Raw genomic sequence first — 27,957 nt, forward strand, 5'->3', positions numbered from 1 at the left:
TCACCTGTATTTCAAAATTTTTTTACGACCTTTTATATTCACCCAAATGTATTGTAAAGACGTGTTTTAGATGTAAAATTATGTGAACTTAACGATAAAAATATAAAAAGTATGATTAGTTCAATACAAATGACTGTAAACGATATTTAGCGGAATTATCACCATTTTTTACCAAATTTTTTCCCAAATTTTTTTTCTATTTCTTATATTCACCCAAATGTATTGTAAATACGTGTTTTAGATGTAAAATAATGTGAACTTAACGATAAAAATATAAAAAGTATGATTATTTCAATACAAATGACTTTAAACGATATTTAGCGGAATTATCACCATTTTTTACCAAATTTTTTTTCTATTTTTTGTATTCACCCAAATGTATTGTAAACACGTTTTTTAGATGTAAAATAATGTGAACTTAACGTTAAAAATATAAAAAGTATGATTAGTTTAATAGAAATGACTTAAGACGATATTTAGCGGATTCATCACCTGTATTTCAAAATTTTTTTACGACCTTTTATATTCACCCAAATGTATTGTAAATACGTGTTTTAGATGTAAAATAATGTGAACTTAACGATAAAAATATAAAAAGTATGATTAGTTCAATACAAATGACTTTAAACGATATTTAGCGGAATTATCACCATTTTTTACCAAATTTTTTCCCAAATTTTTTTTCTATTTCATATATTCACCCAAATGTATTGTAAATACGTGTTTTAGATGTAAAATAATGTGAACTTAACGATAAAAATATAAAAAGTATGATTAGTTCAATACAAATGACTTTAAACGATATTTAGCGGAATTATCACCTGTATTTCAAAATTTTTTTACGACCTTTTATATTCACCCAAATGTATTGTAAAGCCGTGTTTTAGATGTAAAATTATGTGAACTTAACGATAAAAATATAAAAAGTATGATTAGTTCAATACAAATGACTTTAAACGATATTTAGCGGAATTATCACCATTTTTTACCAAATTTTTTCCCAAATTTTTTTTCTATTTTTTTTATTCACCCAAATTTATTGTAAATACGTGTTTTAGATGTAAAATTATGTGAACTTAACGATAAAAATATAAAAAGTATGATTAGTTCAATACAAATGACTTTAAACGATATTTAGCGGAATTATCACCATTTTTTACCAAATTTTTTTTCTATTTTTTGTATTCACCCAAATGTATTGTAAACACGTTTTTTAGATGTAAAATAATGTGAACTTAACGTTAAAAATATAAAAAGTATGATTAGTTTAATAGAAATGACTTAAGACGATATTTAGCGGATTCATCACCTGTATTTCAAAATTTTTTTACGACCTTTTATATTCACCCAAATGTATTGTAAAGACGTGTTTTAGATGTAAAATTATGTGAACTTAACGATAAAAATATAAAAAGTATGATTAGTTCAATACAAATGACTTTAAACGATATTTAGCGGAATTATCACCATTTTTTACCAAATTTTTTCCCAAATTTTTTTTCTATTTCTTATATTCACCCAAATGTATTGTAAATACGTGTTTTAGATGTAAAATAATGTGAACTTAACGATAAAAATATAAAAAGTATGATTATTTCAATACAAATGACTTTAAACGATATTTAGCGGAATTATCACCATTTTTTACCAAATTTTTTTTCTATTTTTTGTATTCACCCAAATGTATTGTAAACACGTTTTTTAGATGTAAAATAATGTGAACTTAACGTTAAAAATATAAAAAGTATGATTAGTTTAATAGAAATGACTTAAGACGATATTTAGCGGATTCATCACCTGTATTTCAAAATTTTTTTACGACCTTTTATATTCACCCAAATGTATTGTAAAGACGTGTTTTAGATGTAAAATTATGTGAACTTAACGATAAAAATATAAAAAGTATGATTAGTTCAATACAAATGACTTTAAACGATATTTAGCGGAATTATCACCATTTTTTACCAAATTTTTTTTCTATTTTTTGTATTCACCCAAATGTATTGTAAATACGTGTTTTAGATGTAAAATAATGTGAACTTAACGATAAAAATATAAAAAGTATGATTATTTCAATACAAATGACTTTAAACGATATTTAGCGGAATTATCACCATTTTTTACCCAATTTTTTTTCTATTTTTTGTATTCACCCAAATGTATTGTAAACACGTTTTTTAGATGTAAAATAATGTGAACTTAACGTTAAAAATATAAAAAGTATGATTAGTTTAATAGAAATGACTTAAGACGATATTTAGCGGATTCATCACCTGTATTTCAAAATTTTTTTACGACATTTTATATTCACCCAAATGTATTGTAAATACGTGTTTTAGATGTAAAATAATGTGAACTTAACGATAAAAATATAAAAAGTATGATTAGTTCAATACAAATGACTTTAAACGATATTTAGCGGAATTATCACCATTTTTTACCAAATTTTTTCCCAAATTTTTTTTCTATTTCTTATATTCACCCAAATGTATTGTAAATACGTGTTTTAGATGTAAAATAATGTGAACTTAACGATAAAAATATAAAAAGTATGATTAGTTCAATACAAATGACTTTAAAAGATATTTAGCGGAATTATCACCATTTTTTACCAAATTTTTTTTCTATTTTTTGTATTCACCCAAATGTATTGTAAACACGTTTTTTAGATGTAAAATAATGTGAACTTAACGTTAAAAATATAAAAAGTATGATTAGTTTAATAGAAATGACTTAAGACGATATTTAGCGGATTCATCACCTGTATTTCAAAATTATTTTACGACCATTTATATTCACCCAAATGTATTGTAAAGACGTGTTTTAGATGTAAAATTATGTGAACTTAACGATAAAAATATAAAAAGTATGATTAGTTCAATACAAATGACTTTAAACGATATTTAGCGGAATTATCACCATTTTTTACCCAATTTTTTCCCAAATTTTTTTTCTATTTTTTGTATTCACCCAAATGTATTGTAAATACGTGTTTTAGATGTAAAATAATGTGAACTTAACGTTAAAAATATAAAAAGTATGATTAGTTTAATAGAAATGACTTAAGACGATATTTAGCGGATTCATCACCTGTATTTCAAAATTTTTTTACGACCTTTTATATTCACCCAAATGTATTGTAAAGACGTGTTTTAGATGTAAAATTATGTGAACTTAACGATAAAAATATAAAAAGTATGATTAGTTCAATACAAATGACTTTAAACGATATTTAGCGGAATTATCACCATTTTTTACCAAATTTTTTCCCAAATTTTTTTTCTATTTCTTATATTCACCCAAATGTATTGTAAATACGTGTTTTAGATGTAAAATAATGTGAACTTAACGATAAAAATATAAAAAGTATGATTAGTTCAATACAAATGACTTTAAACGATATTTAGCGGAATTATCACCATTTTTTACCAAATTTTTTTTCTATTTTTTGTATTCACCCAAATGTATTGTAAACACGTTTTTTAGATGTAAAATAATGTGAACTTAACGTTAAAAATATAAAAAGTATGATTAGTTTAATAGAAATGACTTAAGACGATATTTAGCGGATTCATCACCTGTATTTCAAAATTTTTTTACGACATTTTATATTCACCCAAATGTATTGTAAATACGTGTTTTAGATGTAAAATAATGTGAACTTAACGATAAAAATATAAAAAGTATGATTAGTTCAATACAAATGACTTTAAACGATATTTAGCGGAATTATCACCATTTTTTACCAAATTTTTTCCCAAATTTTTTTTCTATTTCTTATATTCACCCAAATGTATTGTAAATACGTGTTTTAGATGTAAAATAATGTGAACTTAACGATAAAAATATAAAAAGTATGATTAGTTCAATACAAATGACTTTAAACGATATTTAGCGGAATTATCACCATTTTTTACCAAATTTTTTTTCTATTTTTTGTATTCACCCAAATGTATTGTAAACACGTTTTTTAGATGTAAAATAATGTGAACTTAACGTTAAAAATATAAAAAGTATGATTAGTTTAATAGAAATGACTTAAGACGATATTTAGCGGATTCATCACCTGTATTTCAAAATTATTTTACGACCATTTATATTCACCCAAATGTATTGTAAAGACGTGTTTTAGATGTAAAATTATGTGAACTTAACGATAAAAATATAAAAAGTATGATTAGTTCAATACAAATGACTTTAAACGATATTTAGCGGAATTATCACCATTTTTTACCAAATTTTTTTTCTATTTTTTGTATTCACCCAAATGTATTGTAAACACGTGTTTTAGATGTAAAATAATGTGAACTTAACGTTAAAAATATAAAAAGTATGATTAGTTTAATAGAAATGACTTTAAACGATATTTAGCTGAATTATCACCATTTTTTACCCAATTTTTTCCCAAATTTTTTTTCTATTTTTTGTATTCACCCAAATGTATTGTAAACACTTGTTTTAGATGTAAAATAATGTGAACTTAACGTTAAAAATATAAAAAGTATGATTAGTTTAATAGAAATGACTTAAGACGATATTTAGCGGATTCATCACCTGTATTTCAAAATTTTTTTACGACCTTTTATATTCACCCAAATGTATTGTAAAGACGTGTTTTAGATGTAAAATTATGTGAACTTAACGATAAAAATATAAAAAGTATGATTAGTTCAATACAAATGACTTTAAACGATATTTAGCGGAATTATCACCATTTTTTACCAAATTTTTTCCCAAATTTTTTTTCTATTTCTTATATTCACCCAAATGTATTGTAAATACGTGTTTTAGATGTAAAATAATGTGAACTTAACGATAAAAATATAAAAAGTATGATTATTTCAATACAAATGACTTTAAACGATATTTAGCGGAATTATCACCATTTTTTACCAAATTTTTTTTCTATTTTTTGTATTCACCCAAATGTATTGTAAACACGTTTTTTAGATGTAAAATAATGTGAACTTAACGTTAAAAATATAAAAAGTATGATTAGTTTAATAGAAATGACTTAAGACGATATTTAGCGGATTCATCACCTGTATTTCAAAATTTTTTTACGACCTTTTATATTCACCCAAATGTATTGTAAATACGTGTTTTAGATGTAAAATAATGTGAACTTAACGATAAAAATATAAAAAGTATGATTAGTTCAATACAAATGACTTTAAACGATATTTAGCGGAATTATCACCATTTTTTACCAAATTTTTTCCCAAATTTTTTTTCTATTTCATATATTCACCCAAATGTATTGTAAATACGTGTTTTAGATGTAAAATAATGTGAACTTAACGATAAAAATATAAAAAGTATGATTAGTTCAATACAAATGACTTTAAACGATATTTAGCGGAATTATCACCTGTATTTCAAAATTTTTTTACGACCTTTTATATTCACCCAAATGTATTGTAAAGCCGTGTTTTAGATGTAAAATTATGTGAACTTAACGATAAAAATATAAAAAGTATGATTAGTTCAATACAAATGACTTTAAACGATATTTAGCGGAATTATCACCATTTTTTACCAAATTTTTTCCCAAATTTTTTTTCTATTTTTTTTATTCACCCAAATTTATTGTAAATACGTGTTTTAGATGTAAAATTATGTGAACTTAACGATAAAAATATAAAAAGTATGATTAGTTCAATACAAATGACTTTAAACGATATTTAGCGGAATTATCACCATTTTTTACCAAATTTTTTCCCAAATTTTTTTTCTATTTCTTATATTCACCCAAATGTATTGTAAATACGTGTTTTAGATGTAAAATAATGTGAACTTAAGGATAAAAATATAAAAAGTATGATTAGTTCAATACAAATGACTTTAAACGATATTTAGCGGAATTATCACCATTTTTTACCAAATTTTTTTTCTATTTTTTGTATTCACCCAAATGTATTGTAATCACGTTTTTTAGATGTAAAATAATGTGAACTTAACGTTAAAAATATAAAAAGTATGATTAGTTTAATAGAAATGACTTAAGACGATATTTAGCGGATTCATCACCTGTATTTCAAAATTTTTTTACGACATTTTATATTCACCCAAATGTATTGTAAATACGTGTTTTAGATGTAAAATAATGTGAACTTAACGATAAAAATATAAAAAGTATGATTAGTTCAATACAAATGACTTTAAACGATATTTAGCGGAATTATCACCATTTTTTACCAAATTTTTTCCCAAATTTTTTTTCTATTTCTTATATTCACCCAAATGTATTGTAAATACGTGTTTTAGATGTAAAATAATGTGAACTTAACGATAAAAATATAAAAAGTATGATTAGTTCAATACAAATGACTTTAAACGATATTTAGCGGAATTATCACCATTTTTTACCAAATTTTTTTTCTATTTTTTGTATTCACCCAAATGTATTGTAAACACGTTTTTTAGATGTAAAATAATGTGAACTTAACGTTAAAAATATAAAAAGTATGATTAGTTTAATAGAAATGACTTAAGACGATATTTAGCGGATTCATCACCTGTATTTCAAAATTATTTTACGACCATTTATATTCACCCAAATGTATTGTAAAGACGTGTTTTAGATGTAAAATTATGTGAACTTAACGATAAAAATATAAAAAGTATGATTAGTTCAATACAAATGACTTTAAACGATATTTAGCGGAATTATCACCATTTTTTACCAAATTTTTTTTCTATTTTTTGTATTCACCCAAATGTATTGTAAATACGTGTTTTAGATGTAAAATAATGTGAACTTAACGATAAAAATATAAAAAGTATGATTAGTTCAATACAAATGACTTTAAACGATATTTAGCGGAATTATCACCATTTTTTACCCAATTTTTTCCCAAATTTTTTTTCTATTTTTTGTATTCACCCAAATGTATTGTAAATACGTGTTTTAGATGTAAAATAATGTGAACTTAACGTTAAAAATATAAAAAGTATGATTAGTTTAATAGAAATGACTTAAGACGATATTTAGCGGATTCATCACCTGTATTTCAAAATTTTTTTACGACCTTTTATATTCACCTAAATGTATTGTAAATACGTGTTTTAGATGTAAAATAATGTGAACTTAACGATAAAAATATAAAAAGTATGATTAGTTCAATACAAATGACTTTAAACGATATTTAGCGGAATTATCACCATTTTTTACCAAATTTTTTCCCAAATTTTTTTTCTATTTCTTATATTCACCCAAATGTATTGTAAATACGTGATTTAGATGTAAAATAATGTGAACTTAACGATAAAAATATAAAAAGTATGATTAGTTCAATACAAATGACTTTAAACGATATTTAGCGGAATTATCACCATTTTTTACCAAATTTTTTTTCTATTTTTTGTATTCACCCAAATGTATTGTAAACACGTTTTTTAGATGTAAAATAATGTGAACTTAACGTTAAAAATATAAAAAGTATGATTAGTTTAATAGAAATGACTTAAGACGATATTTAGCGGATTCATCACCTGTATTTCAAAATTTTTTTACGACCTTTTATATTCACCCAAATGTATTGTAAAGACGTGTTTTAGATGTAAAATTATGTGAACTTAACGATAAAAATATAAAAAGTATGATTAGTTCAATACAAATGACTTTAAACGATATTTAGCGGAATTATCACCATTTTTTACCAAATTTTTTCCCAAATTTTTTTTCTATTTCTTATATTCACCCAAATGTATTGTAAATACGTGTTTTAGATGTAAAATAATGTGAACTTAACGATAAAAATATAAAAAGTATGATTATTTCAATACAAATGACTTTAAACGATATTTAGCGGAATTATCACCATTTTTTACCAAATTTTTTTTCTATTTTTTGTATTCACCCAAATGTATTGTAAACACGTTTTTTAGATGTAAAATAATATGAACTTAACGTTAAAAATATAAAAAGTATGATTAGTTTAATAGAAATGACTTAAGACGATATTTAGCGGATTCATCACCTGTATTTGAAAATTTTTTTACGACCTTTTATATTCACCCAAATGTATTGTAAATACGTGTTTTAGATGTAAAATAATGTGAACTTAACGATAAAAATATAAAAAGTATGATTAGTTCAATACAAATGACTTTAAACGATATTTAGCGGAATTATCACCATTTTTTACCAAATTTTTTCCCAAATTTTTTTTCTATTTCTTATATTCACCCAAATGTATTGTAAATACGTGTTTTAGATGTAAAATAATGTGAACTTAACGATAAAAATATAAAAAGTATGATTAGTTCAATACAAATGACTTTAAACGATATTTAGCGGAATTATCACCATTTTTTACCAAATTTTTTTTCTATTTTTTGTATTCACCCAAATGTATTGTAAACACGTTTTTTAGATGTAAAATAATGTGAACTTAACGTTAAAAATATAAAAAGTATGATTAGTTTAATAGAAATGACTTAAGACGATATTTAGCGGATTCATCACCTGTATTTCAAAATTATTTTACGACCATTTATATTCACCCAAATGTATTGTAAAGACGTGTTTTAGATGTAAAATTATGTGAACTTAACGATAAAAATATAAAAAGTATGATTAGTTCAATACAAATGACTTTAAACGATATTTAGCGGAATTATCACCATTTTTTACCAAATTTTTTCCCAAATTTTTTTTCTATTTTTTGTATTCACCCAAATGTATTGTAAACACGTGTTTTAGATGTAAAATAATGTGAACTTAACGTTAAAAATATAAAAAGTATGATTAGTTTAATAGAAATGACTTTAAACGATATTTAGCTGAATTATCACCATTTTTTACCCAATTTTTTCCCAAATTTTTTTTCTATTTTTTGTATTCACCCAAATGTATTGTAAACACTTGTTTTAGATGTAAAATAATGTGAACTTAACGTTAAAAATATAAAAAGTATGATTAGTTTAATAGAAATGACTTAAGACGATATTTAGCGGATTCATCACCTGTATTTCAAAATTTTTTTACGACCTTTTATATTCACCCAAATGTATTGTAAAGACGTGTTTTAGTTGTAAAATTATGTGAACTTAACGATAAAAATATAAAAAGTATGATTAGTTCAATACAAATGACTTTAAACGATATTTAGCGGAATTATCACCATTTTTTACCAAATTTTTTCCCAAATTTTTTTTCTATTTCTTATATTCACCCAAATGTATTGTAAATACGTGTTTTAGATGTAAAATAATGTGAACTTAACGATAAAAATATAAAAAGTATGATTATTTCAATACAAATGACTTTAAACGATATTTAGCGGAATTATCACCATTTTTTACCAAATTTTTTTTCTATTTTTTGTATTCACCCAAATGTATTGTAAACACGTTTTTTAGATGTAAAATAATGTGAACTTAACGTTAAAAATATAAAAAGTATGATTAGTTTAATAGAAATGACTTAAGACGATATTTAGCGGATTCATCACCTGTATTTCAAAATTTTTTTACGACCTTTTATATTCACCCAAATGTATTGTAAATACGTGTTTTAGATGTAAAATAATGTGAACTTAACGATAAAAATATAAAAAGTATGATTAGTTCAATACAAATGACTTTAAACGATATTTAGCGGAATTATCACCATTTTTTACCAAATTTTTTCCCAAATTTTTTTTCTATTTCATATATTCACCCAAATGTATTGTAAATACGTGTTTTAGATGTAAAATAATGTGAACTTAACGTTAAAAATATAAAAAGTATGATTAGTTTAATAGAAATGACTTAAGACGATATTTAGCGGATTCATCACCTGTATTTCAAAATTTTTTTACGACCTTTTATATTCACCCAAATGTATTGTAAAGACGTGTTTTAGATGTAAAATTATGTGAACTTAACGATAAAAATATAAAAAGTATGATTAGTTCAATACAAATGACTTTAAACGATATTTAGCGGAATTATCACCATTTTTTACCAAATTTTTTTTCTATTTTTTTTATTCACCCAAATGTATTGTAAACACGTTTTTTAGATGTAAAATAATGTGAACTTAACGTTAAAAATATAAAAAGTATGATTAGTTTAATAGAAATGACTTAAGACGATATTTAGCGGATTCATCACCTGTATTTCAAAATTTTTTTACGACCTTTTATATTCACCCAAATGTATTGTAAATACGTGTTTTAGATGTAAAATAATGTGAACTTAACGATAAAAATATAAAAAGTATGATTAGTTCAATACAAATGACTTTAAACGATATTTAGCGGAATTATCACCATTTTTTACCAAATTTTTTCCCAAATTTTTTTTCTATTTCTTATATTCACCCAAATGTATTGTAAATACGTGTTTTAGATGTAAAATAATGTGAACTTAACGATAAAAATATAAAAAGTATGATTAGTTCAATACAAATGACTTTAAACGATATTTAGCGGAATTATCACCATTTTTTACCAAATTTTTTTTCTATTTTTTGTATTCACCCAAATGTATTGTAAACACGTTTTTTAGATGTAAAATAATGTGAACTTAACGTTAAAAATATAAAAAGTATGATTAGTTTAATAGAAATGACTTAAGACGATATTTAGCGGATTCATCACCTGTATTTCAAAATTATTTTACGACCATTTATATTCACCCAAATGTATTGTAAAGACATGTTTTAGATGTAAAATTATGTGAACTTAACGATAAAAATATAAAAAGTATGATTAGTTCAATACAAATGACTTTAAACGATATTTAGCGGAATTATCACCATTTTTTACCAAATTTTTTCCCAAATTTTTTTTCTATTTTTTGTATTCACCCAAATGTATTGTAAACACGTGTTTTAGATGTAAAATAATGTGAACTTAACGTTAAAAATATAAAAAGTATGATTAGTTTAATAGAAATGACTTAAGACGATATTTAGCGGATTCATCACCTGTATTTCAAAATTTTTTTACGACCTTTTATATTCACCCAAATGTATTATAAAGACGTGTTTTAGATGTAAAATTATGTGAACTTAACGATAAAAATATAAAAAGTATGATTAGTTCAATACAAATGACTTTAAACGATATTTAGCGGAATTATCACCATTTTTTACCAAATTTTTTCCCAAATTTTTTTTCTATTTTTTGTATTCACCCAAATTTATTGTAAATACGTGTTTTAGATGTAAAATTATGTGAACTTAACGATAAAAATATAAAAAGTATGATTAGTTCAATACAAATGACTTTAAACGATATTTAGCGGAATTATCACTATTTTTTACCAAATTTTTTCCCAAATTTTTTTTCTATTTCTTATATTCACCCAAATGTATTGTAAATACGTGTTTTAGATGTAAAATAATGTGAACTTAACGATAAAAATATAAAAAGTATGATTAGTTTAATAGAAATGACTTAAGACGATATTTAGCGGATTCATCACCTGTATTTCAAAATTTTTTTACGACCTTTTATATTCACCCAAATGTATTGTAAAGACGTGTTTTAGATGTAAAATTATGTGAACTTAACGATAAAAATATAAAAAGTATGATTAGTTCAATACAAATGACTTTAAACGATATTTAGCGGAATTATCACCATTTTTTACCAAATTTTTTTTCTATTTTTTGTATTCACCCAAATGTATTGTAAACACGTTTTTTAGATGTAAAATAATGTGAACTTAACGTTAAAAATATAAAAAGTATGATTAGTTTAATAGAAATGACTTAAGACGATATTTAGCGGATTCATCACCTGTATTTCAAAATTATTTTACGACCATTTATATTCACCCAAATGTATTGTAAAGACGTGTTTTAGATGTAAAATTATGTGAACTTAACGATAAAAATATAAAAAGTATGATTAGTTCAATACAAATGACTTTAAACGATATTTAGCGGAATTATCACCATTTTTTACCAAATTTTTTCCCAAATTTTTTTTCTATTTTTTGTATTCACCCAAATGTATTGTAAACACGTGTTTTAGATGTAAAATAATGTGAACTTAACGTTAAAAATATAAAAAGTATGATTAGTTTAATAGAAATGACTTTAAACGATATTTAGCTGAATTATCACCATTTTTTACCCAATTTTTTCCCAAATTTTTTTTCTATTTTTTGTATTCACCCAAATGTATTGTAAACACTTGTTTTAGATGTAAAATAATGTGAACTTAACGTTAAAAATATAAAAAGTATGATTAGTTTAATAGAAATGACTTAAGACGATATTTAGCGGATTCATCACCTGTATTTCAAAATTTTTTTACGACCTTTTATATTCACCCAAATGTATTGTAAAGACGTGTTTTAGATGTAAAATTATGTGAACTTAACGATAAAAATATAAAAAGTATGATTAGTTCAATACAAATGACTTTAAACGATATTTAGCGGAATTATCACCATTTTTTACCAAATTTTTTCCCAAATTTTTTTTCTATTTCTTATATTCACCCAAATGTATTGTAAATACGTGTTTTAGATGTAAAATAATGTGAACTTAACGATAAAAATATAAAAAGTATGATTATTTCAATACAAATGACTTTAAACGATATTTAGCGGAATTATCACCATTTTTTACCAAATTTTTTCCCAAATTTTTTTTCTATTTCATATATTCACCCAAATGTATTGTAAATACGTGTTTTAGATGTAAAATAATGTGAACTTAACGATAAAAATATAAAAAGTATGATTAGTTCAATACAAATGACTTTAAACGATATTTAGCGGAATTATCACCTGTATTTCAAAATTTTTTTACGACCTTTTATATTCACCCAAATGTATTGTAAAGCCGTGTTTTAGATGTAAAATTATGTGAACTTAACGATAAAAATATAAAAAGTATGATTAGTTCAATACAAATGACTTTAAACGATATTTAGCGGAATTATCACCATTTTTTACCAAATTTTTTCCCAAATTTTTTTTCTATTTTTTTTATTCACCCAAATTTATTGTAAATACGTGTTTTAGATGTAAAATTATGTGAACTTAACGATAAAAATATAAAAAGTATGATTAGTTCAATACAAATGACTTTAAACGATATTTAGCGGAATTATCACCATTTTTTACCAAATTTTTTCCCAAATTTTTTTTCTATTTCTTATATTCACCCAAATGTATTGTAAATACGTGTTTTAGATGTAAAATAATGTGAACTTAAGGATAAAAATATAAAAAGTATGATTAGTTCAATACAAATGACTTTAAACGATATTTAGCGGAATTATCACCATTTTTTACCAAATTTTTTTTCTATTTTTTGTATTCACCCAAATGTATTGTAAACACGTTTTTTAGATGTAAAATAATGTGAACTTAACGTTAAAAATATAAAAAGTATGATTAGTTTAATAGAAATGACTTAAGACGATATTTAGCGGATTCATCACCTGTATTTCAAAATTTTTTTACGACCTTTTATATTCACCCAAATGTATTGTAAAGACGTGTTTTAGATGTAAAATTATGTGAACTTAGCGATAAAAATATAAAAAGTATGATTAGTTCAATACAAATGACTTTAAACGATATTTAGCGGAATTATCACCATTTTTTACCAAATTTTTTTTCTATTTTTTTTATTCACCCAAATGTATTGTAAACACGTTTTTTAGATGTAAAATAATGTGAACTTAACGTTAAAAATATAAAAAGTATGATTAGTTTAATAGAAATGACTTAAGACGATATTTAGCGGATTCATCACCTGTATTTCAAAATTTTTTTACGACCTTTTATATTCATCCAAATGTATTGTAAATACGTGTTTTAGATGTAAAATAATGTGAACTTAACGATAAAAATATAAAAAGTATGATTAGTTCAATACAAATGACTTTAAACGATATTTAGCGGAATTATCACGATTTTTTACCAAATTTTTTCCCAAATTTTTTTTCTATTACTTATATTCACCCAAATGTATTGTAAATACGTGTTTTAGATGTAAAATAATGTGAACTTAACGATAAAAATATAAAAAGTATGATTAGTTCAATACAAATGACTTTAAACGATATTTAGCGGAATTATCACTATTTTTTACCAAATTTTTTCCCAAATTTTTTTTCTATTTCTTATATTCACCCAAATGTATTGTAAATACGTGTTTTAGATGTAAAATAATGTGAACTTAACGATAAAAATATAAAAAGTATGATTAGTTTAATAGAAATGACTTAAGACGATATTTAGCGGATTCATCACCTGTATTTCAAAATTTTTTTACGACCTTTTATATTCACCCAAATGTATTGTAAAGACGTGTTTTAGATGTAAAATTATGTGAACTTAACGATAAAAATATAAAAAGTATGATTAGTTCAATACAAATGACTTTAAACGATATTTAGCGGAATTATCACCATTTTTTACCAAATTTTTTTTCTATTTTTTGTATTCACCCAAATGTATTGTAAACACGTTTTTTAGATGTAAAATAATGTGAACTTAACGTTAAAAATATAAAAAGTATGTTTAGTTTAATAGAAATGACTTAAGACGATATTTAGCGGATTCATCACCTGTATTTCAAAATTATTTTACGACCATTTATATTCACCCAAATGTATTGTAAAGACGTGTTTTAGATGTAAAATTATGTGAACTTAACGATAAAAATATAAAAAGTATGATTAGTTCAATACAAATGACTTTAAACGATATTTAGCGGAATTATCACCATTTTTTACCAAATTTTTTCCCAAATTTTTTTTCTATTTTTTGTATTCACCCAAATGTATTGTAAACACGTGTTTTAGATGTAAAATAATGTGAACTTAACGTTAAAAATATAAAAAGTATGATTAGTTTAATAGAAATGACTTTAAACGATATTTAGCTGAATTATCACCATTTTTTACCCAATTTTTTCCCAAATTTTTTTTCTATTTTTTGTATTCACCCAAATGTATTGTAAACACTTGTTTTAGATGTAAAATTATGTGAACTTAACGTTAAAAATATAAAAAGTATGATTAGTTTAATAGAAATGACTTAAGACGATATTTAGCGGATTCATCACCTGTATTTCAAAATTTTTTTACGACCTTTTATATTCACCCAAATGTATTGTAAAGACGTGTTTTAGATGTAAAATTATGTGAACTTAACGATAAAAATATAAAAAGTATGATTAGTTCAATACAAATGACTTTAAACGATATTTAGCGGAATTATCACCATTTTTTACCAAATTTTTTTTCTATTTTTTGTATTCACCCAAATGTATTGTAAACACGTTTTTTAGATGTAAAATAATGTGAACTTAACGTTAAAAATATAAAAAGTATGATTAGTTTAATAGAAATGACTTAAGACGATATTTAGCGGATTCATCACCTGTATTTCAAAATTATTTTACGACCATTTATATTCACCCAAATGTATTGTAAAGACGTGTTTTAGATGTAAAATTATGTGAACTTAACGATAAAAATATAAAAAGTATGATTAGTTCAATACAAATGACTTTAAACGATATTTAGCGGAATTATCACCATTTTTTACCAAATTTTTTCCCAAATTTTTTTTCTATTTTTTGTATTCACCCAAATGTATTGTAAACACGTTTTTTAGATGTAAAATAATGTGAACTTAACGTTAAAAATATAAAAAGTATGATTAGTTTAATAGAAATGACTTAAGACGATATTTAGCGGATTCATCACCTGTATTTCAAAATTATTTTACGACCATTTATATTCACCCAAATGTATTGTAAAGACGTGTTTTAGATGTAAAATTATGTGAACTTAACGATAAAAATATAAAAAGTATGATTAGTTCAATACAAATGACTTTAAACGATATTTAGCGGAATTATCACCATTTTTTACCAAATTTTTTCCCAAATTTTTTTTCTATTTTTTGTATTCACCCAAATGTATTGTAAACACGTGTTTTAGATGTAAAATAATGTGAACTTAACGTTAAAAATATAAAAAGTATGATTAGTTTAATAGAAATGACTTTAAACGATATTTAGCTGAATTATCACCATTTTTTACCCAATTTTTTCCCAAATTTTTTTTCTATTTTTTGTATTCACCCAAATGTATTGTAAACACTTGTTTTAGATGTAAAATAATGTGAACTTAACGTTAAAAATATAAAAAGTATGATTAGTTTAATAGAAATGACTTAAGACGATATTTAGCGGATTCATCACCTGTATTTCAAAATTTTTTTACGACCTTTTATATTCACCCAAATGTATTGTAAAGACGTGTTTTAGATGTAAAATTATGTGAACTTAACGATAAAAATATAAAAAGTATGATTAGTTCAATACAAATGACTTTAAACGATATTTAGCGGAATTATCACCATTTTTTACCAAATTTTTTCCCAAATTTTTTTTCTATTTCTTATATTCACCCAAATGTATTGTAAATACGTGTTTTAGATGTAAAATAATGTGAACTTAACGATAAAAATATAAAAAGTATGATTATTTCAATACAAATGACTTTAAACGATATTTAGCGGAATTATCACCATTTTTTACCAAATTTTTTCCCAAATTTTTTTTCTATTTCATATATTCACCCAAATGTATTGTAAATACGTGTTTTAGATGTAAAATAATGTGAACTTAACGATAAAAATATAAAAAGTATGATTAGTTCAATACAAATGACTTTAAACGATATTTAGCGGAATTATCACCTGTATTTCAAAATTTTTTTACGACCTTTTATATTCACCCAAATGTATTGTAAAGCCGTGTTTTAGATGTAAAATTATGTGAACTTAACGATAAAAATATAAAAAGTATGATTAGTTCAATACAAATGACTTTAAACGATATTTAGCGGAATTATCACCATTTTTTACCAAATTTTTTCCCAAATTTTTTTTCTATTTTTTTTATTCACCCAAATTTATTGTAAATACGTGTTTTAGATGTAAAATTATGTGAACTTAACGATAAAAATATAAAAAGTATGATTAGTTCAATACAAATGACTTTAAACGATATTTAGCGGAATTATCACCATTTTTTACCAAATTTTTTCCCAAATTTTTTTTCTATTTCTTATATTCACCCAAATGTATTGTAAATACGTGTTTTAGATGTAAAATAATGTGAACTTAAGGATAAAAATATAAAAAGTATGATTAGTTCAATACAAATGACTTTAAACGATATTTAGCGGAATTATCACCATTTTTTACCAAATTTTTTTTCTATTTTTTTTATTCACCCAAATGTATTGTAAACACGTTTTTTAGATGTAAAATAATGTGAACTTAACGTTAAAAATATAAAAAGTATGATTAGTTCAATACAAATGACTTTAAACGATATTTAGCGGAATTATCACGATTTTTTACCAAATTTTTTCCCAAATTTTTTTTCTATTACTTATATTCACCCAAATGTATTGTAAATACGTGTTTTAGATGTAAAATAATGTGAACTTAACGATAAAAATATAAAAAGTATGATTAGTTCAATACAAATGACTTTAAACGATATTTAGCGGAATTATCACTATTTTTTACCAAATTTTTTCCCAAATTTTTTTTCTATTTCTTATATTCACCCAAATGTATTGTAAATACGTGTTTTAGATGTAAAATAATGTGAACTTAACGATAAAAATATAAAAAGTATGATTAGTTTAATAGAAATGACTTAAGACGATATTTAGCGGATTCATCACCTGTATTTCAAAATTTTTTTACGACCTTTTATATTCACCCAAATGTATTGTAAAGACGTGTTTTAGATGTAAAATTATGTGAACTTAACGATAAAAATATAAAAAGTATGATTAGTTCAATACAAATGACTTTAAACGATATTTAGCGGAATTATCACCATTTTTTACCAAATTTTTTTTCTATTTTTTGTATTCACCCAAATGTATTGTAAACACGTTTTTTAGATGTAAAATAATGTGAACTTAACGTTAAAAATATAAAAAGTATGTTTAGTTTAATAGAAATGACTTAAGACGATATTTAGCGGATTCATCACCTGTATTTCAAAATTATTTTACGACCATTTATATTCACCCAAATGTATTGTAAAGACGTGTTTTAGATGTAAAATTATGTGAACTTAACGATAAAAATATAAAAAGTATGATTAGTTCAATACAAATGACTTTAAACGATATTTAGCGGAATTATCACCATTTTTTACCAAATTTTTTCCCAAATTTTTTTTCTATTTTTTGTATTCACCCAAATGTATTGTAAACACGTGTTTTAGATGTAAAATAATGTGAACTTAACGTTAAAAATATAAAAAGTATGATTAGTTTAATAGAAATGACTTTAAACGATATTTAGCTGAATTATCACCATTTTTTACCCAATTTTTTCCCAAATTTTTTTTCTATTTTTTGTATTCACCCAAATGTATTGTAAACACTTGTTTTAGATGTAAAATAATGTGAACTTAACGTTAAAAATATAAAAAGTATGATTAGTTTAATAGAAATGACTTAAGACGATATTTAGCGGATTCATCACCTGTATTTCAAAATTTTTTTACGACCTTTTATATTCACCCAAATGTATTGTAAAGACGTGTTTTAGATGTAAAATTATGTGAACTTAACGATAAAAATATAAAAAGTATGATTAGTTCAATACAAATGACTTTAAACGATATTTAGCGGAATTATCACCATTTTTTACCAAATTTTTTCCCAAATTTTTTTTCTATTTCTTATATTCACCCAAATGTATTGTAAATACGTGTTTTAGATGTAAAATAATGTGAACTTAACGATAAAAATATAAAAAGTATGATTATTTCAATACAAATGACTTTAAACGATATTTAGCGGAATTATCACCATTTTTTACCAAATTTTTTTTCTATTTTTTGTATTCACCCAAATGTATTGTAAACACGTTTTTTAGATGTAAAATAATGTGAACTTAACGTTAAAAATATAAAAAGTATGATTAGTTTAATAGAAATGACTTAAGACGATATTTAGCGGATTCATCACCTGTATTTCAAAATTTTTTTACGACCTTTTATATTCACCCAAATGTATTGTAAATACGTGTTTTAGATGTAAAATAATGTGAACTTAACGATAAAAATATAAAAAGTATGATTAGTTCAATACAAATGACTTTAAACGATATTTAGCGGAATTATCACCATTTTTTACCAAATTTTTTCCCAAATTTTTTTTCTATTTCATATATTCACCCAAATGTATTGTAAATACGTGTTTTAGATGTAAAATAATGTGAACTTAACGATAAAAATATAAAAAGTATGATTAGTTCAATACAAATGACTTTAAACGATATTTAGCGGAATTATCACCTGTATTTCAAAATTTTTTTACGACCTTTTATATTCACCCAAATGTATTGTAAAGACGTGTTTTAGATGTAAAATTATGTGAACTTAACGATAAAAATATAAAAAGTATGATTAGTTCAATACAAATGACTTTAAACGATATTTAGCGGAATTATCACCATTTTTTACCAAATTTTTTCCCAAATTTTTTTTCTATTTTTTTTATTCACCCAAATTTATTGTAAATACGTGTTTTAGATGTAAAATTATGTGAACTTAACGATAAAAATATAAAAAGTATGATTAGTTCAATACAAATGACTTTAAACGATATTTAGCGGAATTATCACCATTTTTTACCAAATTTTTTCCCAAATTTTTTTTCTATTTCTTATATTCACCCAAATGTATTGTAAATACGTGTTTTAGATGTAAAATAATGTGAACTTAAGGATAAAAATATAAAAAGTATGATTAGTTCAATACAAATGACTTTAAACGATATTTAGCGGAATTATCACCATTTTTTACCAAATTTTTTTTCTATTTTTTGTATTCACCCAAATGTATTGTAAACACGTTTTTTAGATGTAAAATAATGTGAACTTAACGTTAAAAATATAAAAAGTATGATTAGTTTAATAGAAATGACTTAAGACGATATTTAGCGGATTCATCACCTGTATTTCAAAATTTTTTTACGACCTTTTATATTCACCCAAATGTATTGTAAAGACGTGTTTTAGATGTAAAATTATGTGAACTTAACGATAAAAATATAAAAAGTATGATTAGTTCAATACAAATGACTTTAAACGATATTTAGCGGAATTATCACCATTTTTTACCAAATTTTTTTTCTATTTTTTGTATTCACCCAAATGTATTGTAAACACGTTTTTTAGATGTAAAATAATGTGAACTTAACGTTAAAAATATAAAAAGTATGATTAGTTTAATAGAAATGACTTAAGACGATATTTAGCGGATTCATCACCTGTATTTCAAAATTATTTTACGACCATTTATATTCACCCAAATGTATTGTAAAGACGTGTTTTAGATGTAAAATTATGTGAACTTAACGATAAAAATATAAAAAGTATGATTAGTTCAATACAAATGACTTTAAACGATATTTAGCGGAATTATCACCATTTTTTACCAAATTTTTTCCCAAATTTTTTTTCTATTTTTTGTATTCACCCAAATGTATTGTAAACACGTGTTTTAGATGTAAAATAATGTGAACTTAACGATAAAAATATAAAAAGTATGATTAGTTTAATAGAAATGACTTAAGACGATATTTAGCGGATTCATCACCTGTATTTCAAAATTTTTTTACGACCTTTTATATTCACCCAAATGTATTGTAAAGACGTGTTTTAGATGTAAAATTATGTGAACTTAACGATAAAAATATAAAAAGTATGATTAGTTCAATACAAATGACTTTAAACGATATTTAGCGGAATTATCACCATTTTTTACCAAATTTTTTCCCAAATTTTTTTTCTATTTTTTGTATTCACCCAAATTTATTGTAAATACGTGTTTTAGATGTAAAATTATGTGAACTTAACGATAAAAATATAAAAAGTATGATTAGTTCAATACAAATGACTTTAAACGATATTTAGCGGAATTATCACTATTTTTTACCAAATTTTTTCCCAAATTTTTTTTCTATTTCTTATATTCACCCAAATGTATTGTAAATACGTGTTTTAGATGTAAAATAATGTGAACTTAACGATAAAAATATAAAAAGTATGATTAGTTCAATACAAATGACTTTAAACGATATTTAGCGGAATTATCACCATTTTTTACCAAATTTTTTTTCTATTTTTTGTATTCACCCAAATGTATTGTAAACACGTTTTTTAGATGTAAAATAATGTGAACTTAACGTTAAAAATATAAAAAGTATGATTAGTTTAATAGAAATGACTTAAGACGATATTTAGCGGATTTATCACCTGTATTTCAAAATTTTTTTACGACCTTTTATATTCACCCAAATGTATTGTAAAGACGTGTTTTAGATGTAAAATTATGTGAACTTAACGATAAAAATATAAAAAGTATGATTAGTTCAATACAAATGACTTTAAACGATATTTAGCGGAATTATCACCATTTTTTACCAAATTTTTTCCCAAATTTTTTTTCTATTTTTTGTATTAACCCAAATGTATTGTAAATACGTGTTTTAGATGTAAAATTATGTGAACTTAACGATAAAAATATAAAAAGTATGATTAGTTCAATACAAATGACTTTAAACGATATTTAGCGGAATTATCACCATTTTTTACCAAATTTTTTTTCTATTTTTTGTATTCACCCAAATGTATTGTAAACACGTTTTTTAGATGTAAAATAATGTGAACTTAACGTTAAAAATATAAAAAGTATGATTAGTTTAATAGAAATGACTTAAGACGATATTTAGCGGATTTATCACCTGTATTTCAAAATTTTTTTACGACCTTTTACATTCACCCAAATGTATTGTAAAGACGTGTTTTAGATGTAAAATTATGTGAACTTAACGATAAAAATATAAAAAGTATGATTAGTTCAATACAAATGACTTTAAACGATATTTAGCGGAATTATCACCATTTTTTACCAAATTTTTTCCCAAATTTTTTTTCTATTTTTTGTATTCACCCAAATGTATTGTAAATACGTGTTTTAGATGTAAAATTATGTGAACTTAACGATAAAAATATAAAAAGTATGATTAGTTCAATACATATGACTTTAAACGATATTTAGCGGAATTATCACCATTTTTTACCAAATTTTTTCCCAAATTTTTTTTCTATTTTTTTTATTCACCCAAATGTATTGTAAATACGTGGTTTAGATGTAAAATAATGTGAACTTAACGATAAAAATATAAAAAGTATGATTAGTTCAATACAAATGACTTTAAACGATATTTAGCGGAATTATCACCATTTTTTACCAAATTTTTTTTCTATTTTTTGTATTCACCCAAATGTATTGTAAACACGTTTTTTAGATGTAAAATAATGTGAACTTAACGTTAAAAATATAAAAAGTATGATTAGTTTAATAGAAATGACTTAAGACGATATTTAGCGGATTTATCACCTGTATTTCAAAATTTTTTTACGACCTTTTATATTCACCCAAATGTATTGTAAAGACGTGTTTTAGATGTAAAATTATGTGAACATTACGATAAAAATATAAAAAGTATGATTAGTTCAATACAAATGACTTTAAACGATATTTAGCGGAATTATCACCATTTTTTACCAAATTTTTTCCCAAATTTTTTTTCTATTTTTTGTATTAACCCAAATGTATTGTAAATACGTGTTTTAGATGTAAAATTATGTGAACTTAACGATAAAAATATAAAAAGTATGATTAGTTCAATACAAATGACTTTAAACGATATTTAGCGGAATTATCACCATTTTTTACCAAATTTTTTCCCAAATTTTTTTTCTATTTTTTTTATTCACCCAAATGTATTGTAAATACGTGTTTTAGATGTAAAATAATGTGAACTTAACGATAAAAATATCAAAAGTATGATTAGTTCAATACAAATGACTTTAAACGATATTTAGCGGAATTATCACCATTTTTTACCAAATTTTTTTTCTATTTTTTGTATTCACCCAAATGTATTGTAAACACGTGTTTTAGATGTAAAATAATGTGAACTTAACGTTAAAAATATAAAAAGTATGATTAGTTTAATAGAAATGACTTAAGACGATATTTAGCGGATTCATCACCTGTATTTCAAAATTTTTTTACGACCTTTTATATTCACCCAAATGTATTGTAAATACGTGTTTTAGATGTAAAATAATGTGAACTTAACGATAAAAATATAAAAAGTATGATTAGTTCAATACAAATGACTTTAAACGATATTTAGCGGAATTATCACCATTTTTTACCAAATTTTTTTTCTATTTTTTGTATTCACCCAAATGTATTGTAAACACGTTTTTTAGATGTAAAATAATGTGAACTTAACGTTAAAAATATAAAAAGTATGATTAGTTTAATAGAAATGACTTAAGACGATATTTAGCGGATTCATCACCTGTATTTCAAAATTTTTTTACGACCTTTTATATTCACCCAAATGTATTGTAAATACGTGTTTTAGATGTAAAATAATGTGAACTTAACGATAAAAATATAAAAAGTATGATTAGTTCAATACAAATGACTTTAAACGATATTTAGCGGAATTATCACCATTTTTTACCAAATTTTTTCCCAAATTTTTTTTCTATTTCTTATATTCACCCAAATGTATTGTAAATACATGTTTTAGATGTAAAATAATGTGAACTTAACGATAAAAATATAAAAAGTATGATTAGTTCAATACAAATGACTTTAAACGATATTTAGCGGAATTATCACCATTTTTTACCAAATTTTTTTTCTATTTTTTGTATTCACCCAAATGTATTGTAAACACGTTTTTTAGATGTAAAATAATGTGAACTTAACGTTAAAAATATAAAAAGTATGATTAGTTTAATAGAAATGACTTAAGACGATATTTAGCGGATTTATCACCTGTATTTCAAAATTTTTTTACGACCTTTTACATTCACCCAAATGTATTGTAAAGACGTGTTTTAGATGTAAAATTATGTGAACTTAACGATAAAAATATAAAAAGTATGATTAGTTCAATACAAATGACTTTAAACGATATTTAGCGGAATTATCACCATTTTTTACCAAATTTTTTCCCAAATTTTTTTTCTATTTTTTGTATTCACCCAAATGTATTGTAAATACGTGTTTTAGATGTAAAATTATGTGAACTTAACGATAAAAATATAAAAAGTATGATTAGTTCAATACATATGACTTTAAACGATATTTAGCGGAATTATCACCATTTTTTACCAAATTTTTTCCCAAATTTTTTTTCTATTTTTTTTATTCACCCAAATGTATTGTAAATACGTGGTTTAGATGTAAAATAATGTGAACTTAACGATAAAAATATCAAAAGTATGATTAGTTCAATACAAATGACTTTAAACGATATTTAGCGGAATTATCACCATTTTTTACCAAATTTTTTTTCTATTTTTTGTATTCACCCAAATGTATTGTAAACACGTGTTTTAGATGTAAAATAATGTGAACTTAACGTTAAAAATATAAAAAGTATGATTAGTTTAATAGAAATTACTTAAGACGATATTTAGCGGATTCATCACCTGTATTTCAAAATTTTTTTACGACCTTTTATATTCACCCAAATGTATTGTAAAGACGTGTTTTAGATGTAAAATTATGTGAACTTAACGATAAAAATATAAAAAGTATGATTAGTTCAATACAAATGACTTTAAACGATATTTAGCGGAATTATCACCATTTTTTACCAAATTTTTTCCCAAATTTTTTTTCTATTTCTTATATTCACCCAAATGTATTGTAAATACATGTTTTAGATGTAAAATAATGTGAACTTAACGATAAAAATATAAAAAGTATGATTAGTTCAATACAAAAGACTTTAAACGATATTTAGCGGAATTATCACCATTTTTTACCAAATTTTTTTTCTATTTTTTGTATTCACCCAAATGTATTGTAAACACGTTTTTTAGATGTAAAATAATGTGAACTTAACGTTAAAAATATAAAAAGTATGATTAGTTTAATAGAAATGACTTAAGACGATATTTAGCGGATTCATCACCTGTATTTCAAAATTTTTTTACGACCTTTTATATTCACCCAAATGTATTGTAAATACGTGTTTTAGATGTAAAATAATGTGAACTTAACGATAAAAATATAAAAAGTATGATTAGTTCAATACAAATGACTTTAAACGATATTTAGCGGAATTATCACCATTTTTTACCAAATTTTTTCCCAAATTTTTTTTCTATTTTTTGTATTCACCCAAATGTATTGTAAATACGTGTTTTAGATGTAAAATTATGTGAACTTAACGATAAAAATATAAAAAGTATGATTAGTTCAATACATATGACTTTAAACGATATTTAGCGGAATTATCACCATTTTTTACCAAATTTTTTCCCAAATTTTTTTTCTATTTTTTTTATTCACCCAAATGTATTGTAAATACGTGGTTTAGATGTAAAATAATGTGAACTTAACGATAAAAATATAAAAAGTATGATTAGTTCAATACAAATGACTTTAAACGATATTTAGCGGAATTATCACCATTTTTTACCAAATTTTTTTTCTATTTTTTGTATTCACCCAAATGTATTGTAAACACGTTTTTTAGATGTAAAATAATGTGAACTTAACGTTAAAAATATAAAAAGTATGATTAGTTTAATAGAAATGACTTAAGACGATATTTAGCGGATTTATCACCTGTATTTCAAAATTTTTTTACGACCTTTTATATTCACCCAAATGTATTGTAAAGACGTGTTTTAGATGTAAAATTATGTGAACTTTACGATAAAAATATAAAAAGTATGATTAGTTCAATACAAATGACTTTAAACGATATTTAGCGGAATTATCACCATTTTTTACCAAATTTTTTCCCAAATTTTTTTTCTATTTTTTGTATTAACCCAAATGTATTGTAAATACGTGTTTTAGATGTAAAATTATGTGAACTTAACGATAAAAATATAAAAAGTATGATTAGTTCAATACAAATGACTTTAAACGATATTTAGCGGAATTATCACCATTTTTTACCAAATTTTTTCCCAAATTTTTTTTCTATTTTTTTTATTCACCCAAATGTATTGTAAATACGTGTTTTAGATGTAAAATAATGTGAACTTAACGATAAAAATATCAAAAGTATGATTAGTTCAATACAAATGACTTTAAACGATATTTAGCGGAATTATCACCATTTTTTACCAAATTTTTTTTCTATTTTTTGTATTCACCCAAATGTATTGTAAACACGTGTTTTAGATGTAAAATAATGTGAACTTAACGTTAAAAATATAAAAAGTATGATTAGTTTAATAGAAATGACTTAAGACGATATTTAGCGGATTCATCACCTGTATTTCAAAATTTTTTTACGACCTTTTATATTCACCCAAATGTATTGTAAATACGTGTTTTAGATGTAAAATAATGTGAACTTAACGATAAAAATATAAAAAGTATGATTAGTTCAATACAAATGACTTTAAACGATATTTAGCGGAATTATCACCATTTTTTACCAAATTTTTTTTCTATTTTTTGTATTCACCCAAATGTATTGTAAACACGTGTTTTAGATGTAAAATAATGTGAACATAACGTTAAAAATATAAAAAGTATGATTAGTTTAATAGAAATGACTTAAGACGATATTTAGCGGATTCATCACCTGTATTTCAAAATTTTTTTACGACCTTTTATATTCACCCAAATGTATTGTAAATACGTGTTTTAGATGTAAAATAATGTGAACTTAACGATAAAAATATAAAAAGTATGATTAGTTCAATACAAATGACTTTAAACGATATTTAGCGGAATTATCACCATTTTTTACCAAATTTTTTCCCAAATTTTTTTTCTATTTCTTATATTCACCCAAATGTATTGTAAATACGTGTTTTAGATGTAAAATAATGTGAGCTTAACGATAAAAATATAAAAAGTATGATTAGTTCAATACAAATGACTTTAAACGATATTTAGCGGAATTATCACCATTTTTTACCAAATTTTTTTTCTATTTTTTGTATTCACCCAAATGTATTGTAAACACGTTTTTTAGATGTAAAATAATGTGAACTTAACGTTAAAAATATAAAAAGTATGATTAGTTTAATAGAAATGACTTAAGACGATATTTAGCGGATTTATCACCTGTATTTCAAAATTTTTTTACGACCTTTTACATTCACCTAAATGTATTGTAAAGACGTGTTTTAGATGTAAAATTATGTGAACTTAACGATAAAAATATAAAAAGTATGATTAGTTCAATACAAATGACTTTAAACGATATTTAGCGGAATTATCACCATTTTTTACCAAATTTTTTCCCAAATTTTTTTTCTATTTTTTGTATTCACCCAAATGTATTGTAAATACGTGTTTTAGATGTAAAATTATGTGAACTTAACGATAAAAATATAAAAAGTATGATTAGTTCAATACATATGACTTTAAACGATATTTAGCGGAATTATCACCATTTTTTACCAAATTTTTTCCCAAATTTTTTTTCTATTTTTTTTATTCACCCAAATGTATTGTAAATACGTGGTTTAGATGTAAAATAATGTGAACTTAACGATAAAAATATCAAAAGTATGATTAGTTCAATACAAATGACTTTAAACGATATTTAGCGGAATTATCACCATTTTTTACCAAATTTTTTTTCTATTTTTTGTATTCACCCAAATGTATTGTAAACACGTGTTTTAGATGTAAAATAATGTGAACTTAACGTTAAAAATATAAAAAGTATGATTAGTTTAATAGAAATTACTTAAGACGATATTTAGCGGATTCATCACCTGTATTTCAAAATTTTTTTACGACCTTTTATATTCACCCAAATGTATTGTAAAGACGTGTTTTAGATGTAAAATTATGTGAACTTAACGATAAAAATATAAAAAGTATGATTAGTTCAATACAAATGACTTTAAACGATA

This window comes from Diuraphis noxia, unplaced genomic scaffold (genome assembly GCF_037042655.1).
Source record: "Diuraphis noxia isolate RWA-SAM2 unplaced genomic scaffold, SU_Dnox_SAM2 contig0003, whole genome shotgun sequence".
Classification (NCBI taxonomy): domain Eukaryota; kingdom Metazoa; phylum Arthropoda; class Insecta; order Hemiptera; family Aphididae; genus Diuraphis; species Diuraphis noxia.